Genomic DNA, 19,328 nt, shown 5'->3' with positions numbered 1-19,328 from the left:
ACAGCTGGGAGGGAGATTTCCAAAGGGAAAACGGCAGACCATCATTTCCCCATAGGAATGCATTGGGGCTACAGCTATTTCAGGCGGGAGACAGTGAAAAATAGCCCGATTTTTCGCTGAAAAATCGTGAGTCTCCCGCCTAAATCGGGAGTGTTGGCATGTATGCATGTACTGCATATACTAAAGTCAAGTAAGGAGGAGGTTTAAGCCTTCCAGTTCCATTCCAGTAGGCTAACACTGCACCTACTCCACCCCTCTATAATCATCCAGATTGTAGTAGCCCTCAAAAGTCAGAGCAACACAACTAGTATGGGAGAACGAAATGCCATCCCATCCTGTCAGTGTGTCAAACCTCAGAGCAAAGACTGTCCATGTGCCTCCTACCTTGGAGCACAATCTCACTAATTTGGTGCAAATCTCGCAAGTGGGTGCATGGGAATGCCATGCGTGTGTGGGCTGCAGACCCCGGATCACATGCTCACTTCTTCAGTGTGAAACTCTGGCCAAGGCTCTTTGGGCAAGCATTCAAGATGGGTCTCACACCTTTAAACAGTGTGATATATTGAATGGGCACCTCACTCCTTGGAGCATAGTATACCCGTTGCTGGTAATCTCACAACTGAACATACAGTTTCACTCTTGGTCATCTCAGTGACCCCATGTATATTAATGGAGCCAGTATCCCATCTGGGAAGACAATTATATTTCTGTTAAAAGACTCTAAATTCTCACTCCAATTTTCTCAATCTATAGATCCATTCCATATTCATTCATTGTGTGTGCAGGGGTGATAACTTGTGTCTGAGAGAGCTCATTCTTTCATTCAGGAGAGATAAAGGGGTAACAACCCCCTGTATGTGGGATCAGCCTAATTTTGCCCCATGGCCCCTCACTCCAGAATGAGTGGGCAGGTTTTAAGACCCTGCTGATTCTGCTATCCTACAGGCTCAAGCCTTCTATCCCTTGCCCCATCACAGCTTCCAACATTCTGAGCGGCAGTTTATGTACAGCAGGCAGCTCTGGACATGCTTGTTGCCAATTGAATGTAGCCAGATCTACTATTTAGACACTGGGAGAGTGCCATGAACCCACATTGGTGGTGAAGAAGCACTCAACATACAGAACACAATGGTATAGTGTTGCAGTCCTGCTGAGAAATGACAATTCGCTCTGTTTAAATGTAAAGCAGAGTGGCTTAGAAGTACACGCAACGTGCCATTAAAAATAAAGCAGCTGTGGTGGGTGGAAGTGCTACTTCGGTGTCATCAAGAGTATGCAATTCCCTGCGGGGTAGTGTTGGTCATTTCCTATTGAAGTATAGCAGTCCTATTGAGAAGTGCCATTAGAAGTGAAGCTGCCCAGTAGGCTGGGTCAGTGCTGCCTCATAAACGGTGTAGAAGCCTCAGTGAGAAGTGGCAGTACTGTCCCAATGGGGAGAAGTGTAGTATTTTCACATTAACTATGCTTAAGCACTTTGGGTTACTGAATAGTGCTGCTACATTCTGAATAATTCCATCCCTTTAAATATATTAGCTCTTGTATAACCACAACAGTGTTGAGTTATTCTGATGATGATGAAGATGATGTTAGACTTGCTCAATAGTTCTGGTTCTGTATCATTAAATGTATTTCAGATCTTCAGAGTCTCGGGAGGATAGCTTGGGGGCAACGTGCTCGCCTTGAAAGCAAGAAGACATGGAGCAACACAGGTTCAATCCCTCGGTCTGCGCAACACAGGCTAGATCCCTCGGTCCGCGCTTAGAAACCTCTGGGTATTATTACGCGCATTATAAATAGCCAATAAAAATAAAAATATATAAATCTGCTGAGAAGTGCTGGAGACTTGTCAATAAGAGTATAGCAACTCAGTTGTCCCATCAAACGTATAGCAGCCCCCACTAAGATGAACTAGCATTGCCTCAACAAACGTATAGCAGCCCCACTAAGATGAACTAGCATTGCCTCAACAAAAGTATAGCAGCCCCACTAAGATGAACTAGCATTGCCTCAACAAAAGTATAGCACCCCCACTATGATGAACTAGCATTCCCCCAATAAAAGCATAGTATTACAATTATAGAAGCCCTGTTTAGCGAGCTAACTGAGGAGTACCAGCATTGCCCCATTTCAAATATGGCAGCTCTAGTAGAAAATAGATTACGCCCTGCTGAGACGTGCTGTTACTGTCCCTTTAAAAATATAGAAGCCCATTAGCTCTGCACCATTAGGCCCTGCAAGTGCTGTCCCATTGAATACTACTGCAGTGCACAAGGTCAACAGTATGGCAAGGTCCATACTGGGTTGTATGTGATAATTCTGCATTTTGAAGAACAAATACAAAAAAGAACGTTTTATTTCAGCTGATTTGTGTGGTCTTCAAAAGGCAGAATTATCACATTCTACTGCCCCCACCCCGCTAAACCCCCCCAAGAAGGTTATACTGTGATGCTGGAAATGCATCGGAGGGCCAGGACCTCCGTATCCTTGTCCTTTAATGCTTTTTATCGTGTGTTCTGTCGTGTTTTCCGCGCAGGAGTTCATATGGGATTCCTGGTGGTGCAGCTCTCTCCTTTGGTTTGGTGAACATACCCATGGGATACCCTTATGGCACCCATGGGTAGGGGTACAACCCTGTGCCCCTAGTGCATGTTTTTGGGCACCTGTGCGTGGCCCACAGAGCAGGGTACGGGCTGGTGGCAGCTCCGTGCTGAAATGACTGGTGCCCTGAGCGTCCACTATTTATGGATACCCAGGCCCTGTCATTGGAATCGGTAGATTCCTGATGGAGACAAAATGACCCCCATGGCCTCTTGCCTTCCATCACCTGTTACCTTGGTTTTCCCGAAGTACCGGGAAGCCCCGACTCTGTCCCTTCCCCCTGACTGGCTATTGAGTGGAAGTTCCATATATGGTAGTGTGGGGAAGTGCTGACCAGACTGGCTGGAGCCTTCCCAATGACCGTTAGTTGTTGGAACGCCCAAGGGGTGGGACCTGGCTGAATGCAGTGTGTGACGAATACGCATTCTGTGTTATGGGTGTCTAGTATCTGGTGTTGGACACAATGGGCCTCATTACGACCCTGGCGCTAATGGGTTAACGGCGCCATAAAAGGCTGCGGCACCGTTAACCCATTAGCGCCTAATTACGAGGTCCCTTTGTGGCACCCGACCTTAAGGGCTGGTTTTACCAGCGTTAAAGTAGGGACCCGCAAAGGGACATTGGTGCTAAGTACGGTGCCGCAATTTGCGGCACCGTACTTACCACCTTCTCCATTCCCATTGGGCCCTATGGGGCAAAAATGGGAATGGGGAAGGGCCATGGAGGAAGGGGGAATTACCGCCCCGCCAACCTTGTAATGGGGTGGTAATTCCCCTTTCTCCATAGCGGAGTCGGTAAGTTTTACAAGACGTTAAAGTAGGGACCCGCAAAGGGACCTTGGTGCTAAGTACGGTGCCGCAATTTGCGGCACCGTACTTACCACCTTCCCCATTCCCATTGGGCCCTATGGGGCAAAAATGGGAATGGGGAAGGGCCATCGAGGAAGGGGGAATTACCGCCCGCCAACCTTGTAATGGGGTGGTAATTCCCCCTTTCTCCATGGCGGAGTCGGTAAGTTACCGGCATGGAGCATGGTGCTAATAGCACCATGGTTTTCCGCCAGGATCATAATGAGGCCCAATGACTGAGACAGCCCTGCCCGAAAGTGGTATGAATGCAGTGAGTAGTGCTGAATGGCAGAGTGCTTGTCCGAATCTACAGTCTGTGTTGTGAGATCAACATTATATCTGGGGGCCTCTCACTGCAAGAAATCATTCAGAAGCTGAAGTTGATACTTGATGCTTATTCTCGAATCCGAGCCAGAAGAAGAAGGTGAACTGGTGGTCCCTTCCGTGTAATCTGAAAGCTGCTGTGCCTTCAAGAACTGATCCAAGAGAGAACCTGGTAAGGAGACCTCTCCCCGAGCTACAAGGGACAATCATGCACTAGCTGATCTTTACCAAAACTCCATGGTAGACAGACCTATGAAAGGCTGCCGACCGTAGAAGTGGACCGCCAAGGAGAACAAAGAAAAGCACCGGACAGCCATCCACTGTCGATGACCACCGTTGCTGACCGGAGCAGCAGTGCTCCTGTTTGCCCAAGAACATTTGATCCAAGGACTCCCTTGTTCATCATCATCGACCGCTTTCGTCCTGTCGGAGAAAGTCAAAGCCGACGATGACCGAGGAGAATCTGCCGGTGGGTGTCCTGCCACCCAAAGACCTCAGAGACGCCGACAAAGTTACTGAAGCCAGCCATGGTCACGTCCCACTCGCCGACGCCAGACGCCGATGACCCGACGCCCTTGCTGGGCCAAAGTTCTTCACTAACTCTTTGCGGCAACGAACCATCATCGGCGAGGTGCACCGCACGCCTCTCTTGTTGCAGGACATTTTCGATCACTCGTCTACGAGCACCGCAAGGACCGAAGCTGCTGCCTCAATGATAATGTTCACCCTTTCTTCATCTCGGAAGTTCGACGAACCGTGGCTCCTGCTTGAAAGGGAGCGCTCTCAAGAAGGGCCCATCAATTCCCAGACGAAGAACTCTACAACGCAAGGTACATTTGGGTTGCAGAACTATAGAAGAAGGTACGACTCTACTAGACAATACATGGACTGGGTTTGTACGATATATCTTTATTTACAGGTTGCCCAGGTGGGGGGATCCTCTTACAGAACTGTGTCTGGTTGGTAGGGACTCAGTATTCTGCCAATTGTCTAACCAATTTGTCTTCTTCCTAAGTCTATGGTTGATATCATTTTGCTGTGTTGATTCATATGCTATTTGAACTGAGTACAGTAGATGCATGTTAATGGAATCAGAGTAATCGGGGTACCTGTAACGCTCACCTGGTTCCCACGGAGGCGCGGCGTCGAAGGCGCAGAACTCTGAAGATGGACAGGGAGGGCCCCTCTATTCTGGCTTCCCTGGCTCGTTGGATACCCTCCTGTGCGTGAAAAGGGAGTATTACCAACTGTGGAACAATGCTCAAGCCTCCCACTCCCTTCCAACCCTCCACGATACCTCCTCCACGATTCCCCGTGAAGTCTCACCTTAGGGTTTGGAAGGATGAGCTCTCCATCCTGCTTCTGATGCAGGGGCGCGTTGAAACCCAGTTACTTCACTGGATTGAGAATTGATGGGAGTTCAGGTAAGCTTGACTGTTCAGGTAAGGCGCTGTAAAAGTTCAAGCTTAATAATAATGTTCGTTGTCTAATTGCAGCAAGCGCTAATGCTTATGTCTTTTTCCCCTAAGGGGCCGGGGTTCGGAGTGCCGGAGATATGGCGCCGACCCGAAGTGAAACAGTTCTGGATGAGCGCTCAGGTAATGTCTTTGCATTCGCTCATTGAATGTCTTTGTCTTTTTTCCCCATACGGGCCGGGGTCCGGAGATGCCAGGAAGCGGCAGGACCCGAAATGCAGTGGGAATAATCCAACAGGTAAGACTTAAAAGGAAACTGAGCTTTCCTTATTCCTTTTCTCCCTCTCACCTTTGTTCTTGTCTTTTTTCCTCTAGGCGCCAAGGAGTAGCTGAATCCGGAAGATCGCTGCTGAAGATGGAAGCGCCTTGCCAAGGTAAGTAAAATGCAGCGCTGCAGCGATCGAAACGAAATGCCTTTAAAATGATGTCTTCCTTTTCAGGGCCATTGGAGAAATGACTCTGGGATGCAGATTTAGCAGGTAAGGGCTTTTCTTCTCCTATTCTCTTCCTTTCTCCCCTTGCAGGTGTCCCAGGGTGCTGGCAGGCGTGGCTGAAGTCAGGATGCAGGAGCTGACACGGTGAGCTTCCAGCTGCTAGGTGCAGAACAACGCGAAGCACGTGTGGCTGTTCGGGTGGGGTTTAAATAGCCTTGGAAGAAGTTCCTGGTATGTATCCTTCCACCAATCAGGTATGTATCCTTCCCCGACCACACCCGGGTGGTGAAGTAGTCCTACAGGTAAAGTAGTCCCATTCAGGCCTCAAGAGGGCCTGGATGAAGCAGCAAGGTCTGCATCAGGTAAGTGTGCACCCAAGCACTTAAACACATATCCTCTTCTATGAGCCTGGTGCCTAAGGCGCCAGGACTGGGGTCCGCTATGAGCCTGGCGCCTAAGGCGCCAGGACTGAGTCCAAAGGGCCCCGACTTGGGCCCGCTGAGACTTCCCTGGGGAAAATGATGTCTGCCTCTGGGGTTGCTGGGCCCGGCCTGGCTCCTTAGAGGTAGGCATCATGACAGTACCCCCCCTCAAGGACCCTCTCAAGGTCTTTTCCTCCGGGGGTTTTGGTTTGTGCGGGAATCTTCGATGGAATCTTTGAATTAATCGTGGTGCGTGAACATAGTTACTGGGTTCCCAAGATCTTTCCTGAGGTCCATATCCTTTCCAATAAACGAGATAGAAGAGTTTCGATTTAACTATCTTGGAATCTAAAATGTCTTTCACTTCGAATTCTAATTCTCCATCAATTTGGACAGGGCCTGGGGGCTCAGACAGTCTGGTTCCAGGTTGTACTGGTTTTAGAAGAGATGCGTGAAAAACGGGATGAATCCGCATGTTGGATGGTAAATCGAGTTTAAAGGCCACTGGGTTGATAATAGCTTTGATGGGGTAAGGCCCAATGAATCTGGGATTAAAAGTTCGCTGACCCTTGAGGGGTAGATGTTTAGTTGCTAGCCATACCTGATCTCCTACTTGGTAAGGAGGAGTTTTACTTCGGTGCAAATCAGCGTTTTCTTTATACTTTTTCTTGGCTTGCTGTAAGTGGGTTGTAGCTTCTTTGAAGGCTTGGGTTATTGTGGAATGTAGGTGATTTACTGCAGGCATCTCCAGGGTCAGAGGTGGATCTAGGTCAGAGGTCCGAGGATGGTGACCATACAGGGTATAAAAAGGAGTCTGTCCGGTTCCAGAATGCACTGAATTGTTGTATGCATATTCTGCAATCCAAAGGATGTCTTTCCAATTTAACTCGGATTGGTGTATCATGCACCGCAGATATTGCTCGAGAGTCTGATTGGTTCTCTCGGTTTGTCCGTCGGTCTGGGGGTGGTGGCTGGTGGATAACCGCACGCCTATTTGTGCTAGTTGGCAACATTTCTTCTAAAAGTGGGAGATAAATTGACTTCCACGGTCTGAGACTAATATGGAAGGGAAACCATGTAACCGCACTAAATTTTCCATAAATTCCTTGGCCAAGGTGGAAGCTGACGGCAATCCTTTTAAAGGGATAAAATGGGCCATTTTGGAGAATAGATCCACTATTACGAGAATCGTGTTGTAACCACCACAAGGAGGAAGGTCAGTTATAAAGTCCATTGACAAGGTGTGCCAAGGTGCTGGTGGAATGTCCAAAGGTTGAAGTAGGCCGGCTGGCCTTTTCTTTTGACTCTTATTTTGGGCACAGATTCCGCAAGACAACACAAATGACTTTATGTCTTTTCTCCAAGAAGGCCACCAGAAGTGGCGTTTGATCTTTTCTTCTGTTTTCGCGATACCGGGGTGTCCTTCCATTAATGATTCATGATGACGGGTAATGACAAGTTCCTGCAATTCTTTACTTGGCAGAAATAACCGCTCTTGGAAGTAGGGTAAATCATCCTTAACGGTGTAGTGAGGACCCTTTTGACTCCATTCCAGTAAGTCAGAAGAGTCAAAAAGTTGTTTTACTTGAGCTTGGATGTCCTCAATGGTTTGCAATGAAGTCAAGCCCAGAATTCTTTGTTCCGGTATGATTGACACAGGTTCTAAACTCGAATTGGGTTATTCCATGCCTATCCGGGATAAGGCATCTGCCTTACCATTCTTGCAGCCAGGGCGATAGGTAATTACAAAATCAAATTCCGCAAAGAATAAAGCCCATCGGAGTTGTCGCGAAGATTGAGCTTTGGCCGTCTTTAAATACTGCAAATTTCTGTGGTCCGTAATTACGGTGATGGTGTGTCTTGCACCGAGAAGATAGTGACGCCAAGCCTTGAAAGCTGATTTAATAGCCAGTAGTTCTTTGTCGGTAATTGCGTAATTGAGTTCAGGTGGAGAGAATTTTCTGGACCAAAAGGCTACAGGGTGTAGTTGGTTAGTTTCTGGGTCTCTTTGCGACAGGACAGCTCCCATGGCCGAACTGGATGCATCGGTTTCCACGATGTAAGGGAGATCTGGGCGCGGGTGCTTCAATACAGGTGCAGAGGTGAATTTGGTTTTCAGGTCCTGAAAGGCTTGTTCAGCCTCAAGAGTCCATTCAAAGCGTTTATTTTTCTTTAGGAGAGCTGTGATGGGTTGAACAGTTCGAGAAAATTCCGGGATGAACCTTCGATAGAAATTGGCAAAGCCAAGCATGCTTTGCACTCCCTTCACAGAGCTAGGAGATGGCCATTTGAGAATGGCGTCCACTTTCCGCGAGTCCATTCGGATTCCTTGTGGTGTCAGGATGAATCCGAGAAACTCCACTTCTGTGGTATGAAAAACACATTTTTCGAGCTTGGCAAATAATTTGTGCTGGCGCAATTTCTCAGGAACTGCCCTAACATGGTTTCTGTGATCAGATTCTGAGGAGGAATACACCAGGATGTTGTCAATATAAACGATGACACAAACATCGATAAGTTCCCGAAGAACATCATTCAAGAAGTACTGAAAGGCGGCAGGTGCGTTGCACAAACCGAAGGGCATTACTTGATATTCGAAGAGCCCAAATTTGGTGCGGAATGCAGTCTTCCACTCGTCGCCCTCTTTTATACGTACCAGGTGGTAAGCTCCTCGGAGATCTAGCTTGGTGTACACACGAGCATCTTTTACTTGGTCGATAAGCTCAGGTATCAGGGGCAAAGGGTAACGATTCTTAATCGTTATCTGATTTAGGGCGCGGTAGTCAATACAGGCCCTAAGGTCTCCTTCCTTTTTTGGTACGAAGAACAAAGCGGAAGAGACTGGTGACTTTGATGGGCGAATGAAGCCATTGGCCAGGTATTGATCCAAATACTGGCGCAAATGCAGGTTCTCAGGTTCAGTAAGAGCATAAATCCTACTACAGGGTAGTTGTGCATTGGGTACAAGTCGATTTGGCAATCGTAAGATCGATGGGGAGGTAAGGTGTTAGCCTGCTCTTTCTGAAAAACGTCTTGGAATTCTTGGTATTCAGATGGTAGCTGTACAGGGGTGGAAGTTACAGAGGCTAGACCCATAGCTGGATTCCTTGGGTAACAGGTTGGTTCACAATCAGGAAAAGTTATCTTCTTTGCTCGCCAGTCTATTCTCGGATTATGTGTTTCTAACCAAGGGATTCCAAGAAGTACTTGAAATTGTGGGGCCTTGATCACATCAAACACGATTGCTTCCCGATGTCCGTCCTGACCCACCAGAGTGATTTCAACTGTGGAATGCGTTACAGGCCCTGAGGCTATTTCGGTTCCATCAACTGTAGTAATTACATCTTGGGTTACTTTCGGGCGGAGAGGAAGCTTAATCCTGGAAGCCAATTCACGGTCTATGTAATTTCCAATAGCTCCACTGTCAATGTATGCTTTTATAGCATGCAACTGCTGAGGCTGTTTTGGGTTCACAAGCACCATTGGCATGACAAAATGCGAGGTCAAAGAGTTTGTTTTCAAGCTCGGCAAGCGGACCCCTACGCTTGTCGGGCTAGGTCGTTTCCCGAACCAGGTGTCAATAACTCGTTATCAGTGGCTCCAACCACCTTCTTGGGTGGTTTAACTGGACAACTTTGAAGAAAGTGCCCGGAAGTTCCGCAATACAGACAAAGTTGCATTTGTCGCCTTCTCTCTCGTTCCTTCTGCGTTAATGGCCCCTTAACACTGCCAATTTGCATTGGTTCGGAAACGTCAGTACTCTTGGAGTTAACGTGGGTCTTGATAGGTACTCTGGTTTCATACTTGAGCCGATCTGCTTTTCTATTTTGAAGTCTGTGATCAAGTTGAACCACTAAGTCTATGTAGTCTGCGCAGGCCTGGGGTGGATCTACTATCTGAGCTATAACATCTTTAAGCTCTCCACGCAGGCCTCGATGAAACAATGTGATCCTTTTATTTTCAGGCCATCCGGTTTCCCCAGCTAGTCTATTAAAGGTGGCGATATAGGACAAAAGATCCTGATTACCTTGTCGTAAGGATAGCAGTTCGTTGTCAAGGGCCTGTCCCTGCGAGTGTCGAGCAAACAATCTTTCCATGCTGGCCTGGAAGCCCTGGAAATCCCGGAGAATGGGATCATCCTGATTTACCAATGGAATAGACCAATCGGCAGCACAGCCACTGAGGTAAGATAGCACAAAGGCTACTTTGGTCTGGTCGTTGGGGAAGGCCCCGGGCCTGCATAAAAAGTGTAAACGGCATTGGTTCATAAAAACGGCATATTTCTTGGGATCCCCCGCAAAACGTTCCGGCGGGGCCAAAGGCATGTGTCCAGGTAGATTGATTTGTACCGGGTTATTCAAACCCATTGTTGTAGAAATATCCCCGGAAACAGGTAAAAGAGTGTGCTCTGCCTGGCCCTGCAATAACCTTTTGGCCAGATCATCAGTTCTTTCCTTGCATAGGATTAGTTCCCTTCTGAGAGCATTAGTCTCCTGGCGGGCTGAGTGCACTTCTGCCCTTAATTCCCCTACAAGATGGGCCAGCTGATCTGTCTCGGAAGTCTCCATAGCGCCCAGGTGGGAAATTGTGGTAAGGCTTCGCGTTCTGTAACGCTCACCTGGTTCCCACGGAGGCGCGGCGTCGAAGGCGCAGAACTCTGAAGATGGACAGGGAGGTATCTTGATATGTGCCAAATCGTCCTCGGGACCAGCCCTCGGGAGCAATAATTACCCAATTCAGCCCAAAATACAGGTTCTATTGTGCTGAGCAGTGATCTCATGCTAGTGACAAATGACACCTTCAATAAGTTTTAGTATTTATTCTAAACAGTGAATTTCATATACATTTGGTATTCAAGTTAGAGAAGATTACAAAGCACAAAACTTAGAGAAATGCAAAATATAGAGAAACATAGAACTTAGATAAACATAGAGAAACATAGAGAAACACAGTCTTACGCCCCTTCAATCAGCACTGGGAGACCCTGGCCCTCATAAGCTAGCTATAACAAGCCCCGCTCAGAGAACATCGCTGCAGGATGCCGTCAAGAGCTCCAATTCCGGGCACTTGATCTGGCTCGAACCAAGTCCACAGGACGATCTCCCACCCGAGTCATGTGAGCATGTGTATTTTATAATCTCGTGCTGCCCGTCCGTGACGCACAGTTCCAGAACTTTCCCTGTGCAAAATATAGGCTGGCTCATGGAAAAAACCCAACTCTGTTAATTTCCACTGCTCCTTCTTCTGAGCCCCTCCCTGGCTCCCTGGAGCCCATCTGCCAAAGCTCAGGAATGTCTTATCAGTGCCTTCCCAGAGAAAAGGAGATTAGCTTGGGGCCATGCAGGGCTACCGTTAGTGAGGCAGAATATTCTAAGGGAAGCAGGGATGTATTAACCCCATCTGCAAGCTCTAAAAGGCATGCACTCATAGCTTAGTGTTTATAGCGCTTAAGACTGGCTATCTAAGCGCTATATAGGTGCCATAATGTTCCAAACACTCCAAAAATACCTATTAGCTACAGAGCTAGGGCCCTCTCCCTGCCTGTCTATCAACAATGCATAATGTGACCTATCACTCATACTAGGCCTGCATATTCCTTGTAGCTCACTACTGCATAATGGAAGTGCTACAACAGACTACTGTCAGCATTTTTAGCACATACTTTGAATACACTATTGGCTTTCAGCGGCTAATGCTGTCATCTAAAGCCCTGATTGGCAAGGTTGCAATTTTGTGTATCACTACATTCCACCCCTATTCAACGTGTGTGCGACAAATGCTGACTAATACACATCAATATAGTATTTAGTGCAGTGATAAAGACCTTGGGGCTTTGCAAGAGGTTTAAGCAAACTACCTTCTAGCGGTTAGTTAGCGTGGCATGCAAGGTTAGTAAAAAACACTACCTAAACAAAAATGTACACAAAGTGAACAGTGACATATACCCTTGCCAAAACCTGGCCTACACAAAAATACCTACACAAAGTGAACATGGACATTTACTCTAGCCAAAACCTGGCCTACACAACAATACCTAAATAATTATTGTATAACTGATTGTCACTTAAAAAGCAGCATGCAGTTAGAATGTCAAGGCAATCCAGTGTAGTCTAATCTACAATGCACTATTGCATTTATGTATGGTTATCAATTCTAAAACCTGGCCTCCTTTCACTCTAAGGGCCTACCCTCCCCCCTGATCCCAGGGCATTCAAACGTGACTATGGGCTGTGTGATTAGACACTTCCCCCATGTATGTGGAACCCAACCAGAAACTATCTAATTTCGTGAACAAGGTGAACCCATGGGCACCAGGTTATCCAAATAAAAACAATTCTACTAATTTACATCAAGCATGGCATGTGCTATTCATGCAATCAAAAGCAAGCAATTTCATCCATATGTATGCTGGTAACTGTAGCTCTGCGTGCCAGTGTGTGGAGGATGGTCGCCCCCACCGAGTAAAAAGCCAACACCTGCTGATTAAACAATGTTTGCCATACAATGCATCGTGTGTATTTAGCAGTCTTGTTGACCTGCCCTATGGCAGAAAAATGTCTTCATACCTAAAATTCTGCCATCTTCAGTGGTTGTCAATACTTGTAGCAGTGTTGGGCGTATCAATAGGCCCCACTAGGCCAGAATTTATATAGCAGAGCTGGCATCAGAACCCATAGTGGCTAGCTTATTGTGCACAGTTTCTATGTCACAAGCATATAAAGCTCCTGCAATTAATGAATCTAGCTCCCTAGCTACGCGCACTCTAGTGATGGGCCATAGAAATGGACTCCATTTGTAGCAGCTTGGTAGTACTAAGGAAACATTGCCTCGTGATAAATCTATGTCTAAGTGTATCACTGTAATAATGGAGGTGTGCATTACCAGCCTACAATTTAAATGTTGCCTTACTACTGGAAAATCTAACATGTTCACAGTGTCTACCTATTGTGACTTGGAGAATACCCTTCTTCAAGTGGGATATCTACCATATACAATATTAGTTTTAGCCACAAACACCATACTACCCTCCGGCAGTGGCTGTTTCATCACACCATTGTGTAAAATGCATTTAGTCAAGTTATAGTCCATAAAATCTTGGCGAGAACACTCGCTGCAGTTCTTGGTCAGAAAAACATCACTTTAAACAAATCTTTGTATCCATTCACTGAAACATTTGGGCCTATGACTTCATAGACACCAGTCATATGAGTCAGTGACAAAATATGTCTGACAATGTGCCAGGCCAGTACGCTAGCAATTCCATGTGGATACTCATTTGTAGCGCTTTTCCAAAGAATTATTCCAAATGTCTACAATCAAAAGGTGACTCTTTGCATTAGTGTGCTGGAGACAGCTGTCCCCACAAAAACATGAAACTGGTTGGTTTAACAAAAACCGTGTCACACACTGTGTCATAAAATCAAACATCAAGTCAGTCATGGTTTCATTTACCTGCCTTAAGCTGGCTGTAAAGTATCCAGTGTCTCAAAGGTTACCATCTCAAATTAGAGCTCACACACTTGGCAGCATTACTTCAATTAAGGATGTTAACCTACGCACAGGTGACTTTGATGTGCGCACTCATTTTATCTCAAAATAAATTACACTCCTGCTTGCATATTTCTGCTGCCCCAACAATTCATAAATCATTTTCCTGCCTACGTGCAACGTAGAAGTTTTTTTTTTTCAAAAAGCAAAGCATCTCTGGTTAAAGCAATTCAGTTGGAAGAGCAAAACCATTTCGTTTTTTCAGATTCATCTCAAAAAGTGTATTTAAAAACCATTTTTCAATGTGTTAGCATTCAAGTGCTGTCACACAGCTGTTTGTGGTGCATGATCTTATAGTCCACAACTCATTGTCCACAGTCCTTTAAACAAGAAAGGCAAGACATGTCAATTAAATTAATTCCAGCAACTGAATCATTTGAATGTGCAGCATCAAATATTTGATAACTAGCCAAGTCTGCACCGTGCCAGTTCAGCAAAAGTTATTACTCTGTTGGACACCTTTCGCAGGTTGCAGAACAAATGTCCTCATAGGTCATGCATGCTAGCAGCATTGAGTGCGGTGCAGGACACGTTTAAAGTTGACTCGCTTTCTCTGAGCACAGTTTGCTTGACTGATCAGTGTCACCCGCAAATTGAACACATCTACGCCAATAATGGCACGCTATTGTCTTGCTTTTTTTTTGCCTAGGCAAAATACAAACAGAAATGTTAGGATTTCATCAAAAGTACAATGTCATTATTCATCAATATCAGCGTTATCCACCCCTTCCCTGAACACCACCCCTATCTTCAGAAGTCTCACCAGGTAACTACACACTTTATCATAGCTACTGCAATTATTTATCACCCTTCTGCATGTTTCTGGGGGCTTATTTACACTCAACCATACGGGGTGTAACTGCCTAATCACAAACTCATTTGTGCAATGCAATCATAGTTGGTCAATGGTACCTCAGACTGAACTGTGCTTTTACAAAAGCCATATAATAAGTACCCAGGTCGCACAATGCTTTTCTTTTTCACCAAAGCGATCACGAATGCCAGGCGCCAACTTGCTTCCAGTGTCTCATGATCTTGATTTAGTTTGCCCTGCTGGCATCACTCCATATTTCAAAGGTAAAGTCTTTCAGTCCAATATCGCCTGCAGTTGCACAAGCAGCTTTATTTATTTTTCTCCATACAGCTAGTGTCTTTCAAGCCTCTGGTTTTTCACTTGTTATTTTTCTCAAAGGGTGTTTGCTAATTTCTTGGACCACCCCTTTGAGCGCGATAGTCTAAGTCAGTTTCTTTTGTTGCTTCAACAAATCATTCATTCTTGCACTAAGCCGTGAGGCTTCTGGATCATGGCTAATGTGCAGTGTTCATGTTGTACTCCAAAGCCCCGCTCTGCATGTTGTCTCTTGCAAAACGGCTAAGCGCTTTTTGTCAGTTTTGCTTCCATCTGGAATGCCATAATGTCTTTGTCAGTTACTCCAGCCCTGGCAATGTAGCTTGCATTTTGCCAGCTGTGTATTTTCTCTTCTCAAAGCGCCTAGAGGTTTCTTCTCCAGTGCACAGCGCTTTACTTCAGTTCACATCACATAGAGCACTGGGATGCAGCTTGCACAGCAATAGCGTTTCACTTCACATCACATCACATGGTTCATGGGAATGCGGTTTGCATGGCAATGTCTGTTGGAATGGGCAGCTGTCTTTTCTTAGCCCATTCACAGATGCACAGGTTCCCCAATGTTCAGATGTGATGTGCCCGTCTGCCATCCTGCATGCAGCCTTTGTTTTCCTTCCAGTGTTACTGGGCAAATTCTTTACTTCTGATCAGCTCTGTTATTGCATGCCGTTAGAAAGCTTGCGTACATCAGCATTTCTATCTTTGCACCCCCTCTCCTCAGTTTTTTTTTTTACACTGCCGGTGTCTCTCACAGGGGATGGAATGCAGGAATGTCAATGTTTATCTTTCCGCGCAGCAAGCTTATCTCTTTGCTCTATAATTCTTACACTGTGGCGGCTTCAAAGGAAGGCACTCGTTTCAGACAGTTCATCCAGATTAACTCTTTCTTGCATTAAACAGGAGTGCAGTATTCTGCTTTTGTTTGCCTTCCTGCACCTCGCCCAAGACAGCTTCAAGGCACAAGCTCTGCACACACAGCAAGACTCTTATTTTCAAAAGAGGCACTTTTTCTTCTCATCAGATTCTACTCCATGTAATTTAGCAAAATGTCAAAGCGTCTTTTAGCCTGTTTTGAACTGATTAATGTCTCATTTAAAAGCATACGTTTTTTTTTTCTCTCCTTTTTCCTCGTAACCTTGTAGTTTGGCTTCACGAGCTCACTCCAATGCAATGTGCGATCTTTCAAATGAACCCACAACCCACTAAATCTTTGTGCTATCTTATCACACACAGATTTTTCATTCTGTTGTACCATTGCCAGAATATAACCACTTATTTCAGTGCATTTAAAAAATGCCATATTTAGTGCAGCTCCCTGCACGGTTTCCCTGCAAGAGCAACCCACACTCTATATTGCTTGTGGGCTGTTATATGTGTCAACAACATTTTTCACCATGTATCACAGTCAACAGGTCACTATTTCCAAAAACATACATCACTTATAAGGCAACAGTACAAATCCATGGCATAGCGTGGGAACAGTCAAAAATACTCCAGGGGCAATTTAGAGGCAATTTAGAAAAATATAAATTGTTTTTTCCCCCCAAACCATTCCAAACTGATTCTGCAATTTCAAATCAATACACAAAAATCGAAAATCCAAATAACATTCACTCACTTTCTTTTTTAAGTGAGTCTCTCACCCATTATAAGCATGGCACAGCTTAAAATGCAATATAACCATTTTAGTGTGTTTCCTTTAAACAGAATTCGCCACCACTAGCACATGGAATTTACAGTTGCCAAAAGAAAAACAAACCCTTTAGGCTCTCAGCACAGATGTTACTCTTTCTCCTAAGCACGGCTCATTCCCCACGTTATTTTTTCAGGAATGTCAACACTTCAAAAGCATACATCAAAAAAGTGAACCTTTGCCTCCAAACATTACAGCCCCCCACTCGCTAGCACACTGGGGCTGAATCAATGGTTAAATTACTATTCACAATTTGCATGTCAAATCCTTGCAATTATTTTTCCCTGCCCTCATGACAGAATAGAGATGAGAACTCCGTCTCACTTTGCATTTCAAATTGCAACTTTAAACTGGGGAAACCGCATGATAAAATTCTTTCCTAATTGAACATATATCTTGCTTGACCATTCATCGGAGCGCTTTAAACAAAGCCATTTCCCGCTTGTTTATCGCCTTGTACTCCCTGGCTCCATTCCCAAGCAATAAGTCAGTCACGACTGGTTTACTGAAGGGAGTCTTAACCACACAAGCTATCGGCCACGGCAAGCCGACACAACGCTGCTGTCTTTTGAAGTCTCAGAGCTGCAGTGAGACCCCCAAGGAAATGCGACAGCCTGCTCTTCACTCTACACTGTGTTCTCTCACACAATTTGTCATTTCACAGCAAGGCACCGCTCTTCACAAATCCCACAAAGCTGCCACCAAATGTCTTGATATGGGCCAAATCGTCCTCGGGACCAGCCCTCGGGAGCAATAATTACCCAATTCAGCCCAAAATACAGGTTCTATTGTGCTGAGCAGTGATCTCATGCTAGTGAGAAATGACACCTTCAATAAGTTTTAGTATTTATTCTAAACAGTGAATTTCATATACATTTGGTATTCAAGTTAGAGAAGATTACAAAGCACAAAACTTAGAGAAATGCAAAATATAGAGAAACATAGAACTTAGATAAACATAGAGAAACATAGAGAAACACAGTCTTACGCCCCTTCAATCAGCACTGGGAGACCCTGGCCCTCATAAGCTAGCTATAACAAGCCCCGCTCAGAGAACAGCGCTGCAGGATGCCATCAAGAGCTCCAATTCCGGGCACTTGATCTGGCTCGAACCAAGTCCACAGGACGATCTCCCACCCGAGTCATGTGAGCATGTGTATTTTATAATCTCGTGCTTCCCGTCCGTGACGCACAGTTCCAGAACTTTCCCTGTGCAAAATATAGGCTGGCTCATGGAAAAAACCCAACTCTGTTAATTTCCACTGCTCCTTCTTCTGAGCCCCTCCCTGGCTCCCTGGAGCCCATCTGCCAAAGCTCAGGAATGTCTTATCAGTGCCTTCCCAGAGAAAAGGAGATTAGCTTGGGGCCATGCAGGGCTACCGTTAGTGAGGCAGAATATTCTAAGGGAAGCAGGGATGTATTGACCCCATCTGCAAGCTCTAAAAGGCATGCACTCATAGCTTAGTGTTTATAGCGCTTAAGACTGGCTATCTAAGCGCTATATAGGTGCCATAATGTTCCAAACACTCCAAAAATACCTATTAGCTACAGAGCTAGGGCCCTCTCCCTGCCTGTCTATCAACAATGCATAATGTGACCTATCACTCATACTAGGCCTGCATATTCCTTGTAGCTCACTACTGCATAATGGAAGTGCTACAACAGACTACTGTCAGCATTTTTAGCACATACTTTGAATACACTATTGGCTTTCAGCGGCTAATGCTGTCATCTAAAGCCCTGATTGGCAAGGTTGCAATTTTGTGTATCACTACAGGAGGGCCCCTCTATTCTGGCTTCCCTGGCTCGTTGGATACCCTCCTGTGCGTGAAAAGGGAGTATTACCAACTGTGGAACAATGCTCAAGCCTCCCACTCCCTTCCAACCCTCCACGATACCTCCTCCACGATTCCCTGTGAAGCCTCACCTTAGGGTTTGGAAGGATGAGCTCTCCATCCTGCTTCTGATGCAGGAGCGCGTTGAAACCCAGTTACTTCACTGGATTGAGGATTGATGGGAGTTCAGGTAAGCTTGACTGTTCAGGTAAGGCGCTGTAAAAGTTCTGTTAAAAGTTCAAGCTTAATAATAATGTTCGTTGTCTAATTGCAGCAAGCGCTAATGCTTATGTCGAAGTGAAACAGTTCTGGATGAGCGCTCAGGTAATGTCTTTGCATTCGCTCATTGAATGTCTTTGTCTTTTTTCCCCATAGGGGCCGGGGTCCGGAGATGCCAGGAAGCGGCAGGACCCGAAATGCAGTGGGAATAATCCAACAGGTAAGACTTAAAAGGAAACTGAGTTTTCCTTATTCCTTTTCACCCTCTCACCTTTGTTCTTGTCTTTTTTCCTCTAGGCGCCGGGGCGTAGCTGAATCCGGAAGATCGCTGCTGAAGATGGAAGCGCCTTGCCAAGGTGAGTAAAATGCAGTGCTGCAGCGATCGAAACGAAATGCCTTTAAAATGATGTCTTTCTTTTCAGGGCCGTTGGAGAAATGACTCCGGGATGCAGATTTAGCAGGTAAGGGCTTTTCTTCTCCTATTCTCTTCCTTTCTCCCCTTGCAGGTGTCCCAGGGTGCTGGCAGGCGTGGCTGAAGTCAGGATGCAGGAGCTGACACGGTGAGCGTCCAGCTGCTAGGTGCAGAACAACGCGAAGCACGTGTGGCTGTTCGGGTGGGGTTTAAATAGCCTTGGAAGAAGTTCCTGGTATGTATCCTTCCACCAATCAGGTATGTATCCTTCCCCGACCACACCCGGGTGGTGAAGTAGTCCTACAGGTAAAGTAGTCCCATTCAGGCCTCAAGAGGGCCTGGATGAAGCAGCAAGGTCTGCATCAGGTAAGTGTGCACCCAAGCACTTAAA

At 45.9% G+C, this 19,328-nt stretch overlaps 1 protein-coding gene across 1 annotated transcript in view; it reads left to right on the top strand.

Moving 5' to 3' along the window:
- Positions 1 to 19,328, top strand: part of GGT6 (gamma-glutamyltransferase 6) — a 473,516-nt gene that overhangs the window by 126,104 nt on the left and 328,084 nt on the right. The gene's annotated exons all lie outside the window — the stretch shown is intronic.

This window comes from Ambystoma mexicanum, chromosome 6p, assembly GCF_040938575.1.
Source record: "Ambystoma mexicanum isolate Mex_15411 chromosome 6p, UKY_AmexF1_1, whole genome shotgun sequence".
Classification (NCBI taxonomy): domain Eukaryota; kingdom Metazoa; phylum Chordata; class Amphibia; order Caudata; family Ambystomatidae; genus Ambystoma; species Ambystoma mexicanum.
This window is presented reverse-complemented; position numbering and strand designations above follow the sequence as displayed.